This window comes from Alexandromys fortis, unplaced genomic scaffold (assembly GCF_014885135.2).
Source record: "Alexandromys fortis isolate MF-2015 unplaced genomic scaffold, M_Fortis_MF-2015_v1.1 scaffold_302, whole genome shotgun sequence".
NCBI lineage: Eukaryota > Metazoa > Chordata > Mammalia > Rodentia > Cricetidae > Alexandromys > Alexandromys fortis.
Genome location: NW_026068267.1, coordinates 505,200 through 506,048, shown reverse-complemented (window position 1 = coordinate 506,048; position 849 = coordinate 505,200). Strand labels below are relative to the sequence as shown.

Sequence of the window (849 nt, the reverse complement as noted above, 5' to 3'; positions counted from 1 at the left end):
AAGGTCCTGAGTTCAATTCCCAGCAACCACATGGTGGCTCACAACCATCTGTAAAGAGGTCTGGCGTCCTCTTCTGGCCTTCAGGCACACAGACAGAATATTGTATACATAATAAATAAATATTAAAAAAAAAAAAAAAAAGCCCTGACAAGAGCACTGCTTATTCCCCACACAGAGGCATCCACCACGTAGACTACACCAGGAACCTCACAGGCACTTAACGAAGCTGCATTAAAATTAAGAGGGGAAAGAACAGTAACAACCTGCTGCACTGGACGGTCCGTCAAACAGCATGCCATTTTAGTCAATGAAAGCTGCATCACCGTAAAGTCTGTTAGAACAGAAAATAAGGTAATAAAGAGGACAGTAAGTACTTTCTTTAAACGTAAAGTGGAGTCCTGTAGAAACAGGACCTCAAAAAATTAGGTTAAGACTCAGAGTTGTTCCTCTCCACGGAAATCTTTAGTAAAAGGCGAAAGATTTATACGATCTGAAGAGAAACCAGAGTATGCAAACACAGTCCCGCCTACCCCTCTCGGTCGACTCCAGCTCCTAGATAACCGATGGGCGCTAGCCCCACGAAGTAAGTGATGACGCCTGTTTTCCTCTTACGCACGTCTCCCAAACGCACATCACGAGGAAGAAAAGAAAGCGAGAAAGAGAAGATAAAAGCGCTTAAACCTTTAAACTTCGCACTAACCTGCGTGCAGTGCATTGTGGGTATGTAAATAACACTGGTTCACAACCTCGGGTGTCCGGAAATGGAGATTTCATTTTCCCGGGGTAAATGTTGGGCCGACGCCAGGGGGCAGCGCAGAAACCAGATTCGTGGGACTATACACGCCTGGC

At 45.5% G+C, this 849-nt stretch overlaps 1 non-coding gene across 1 annotated transcript; it reads right to left on the bottom strand.

Moving 5' to 3' along the window:
* Positions 1-394: 394 nt before the first annotated feature.
* Positions 395-510, bottom strand: LOC126494535 (U5 spliceosomal RNA). Its single transcript, XR_007590022.1, has one exon. It is a non-coding gene; the product is annotated as a U5 spliceosomal RNA (small nuclear RNA).
* Positions 511-849: the final 339 nt, after the last annotated feature.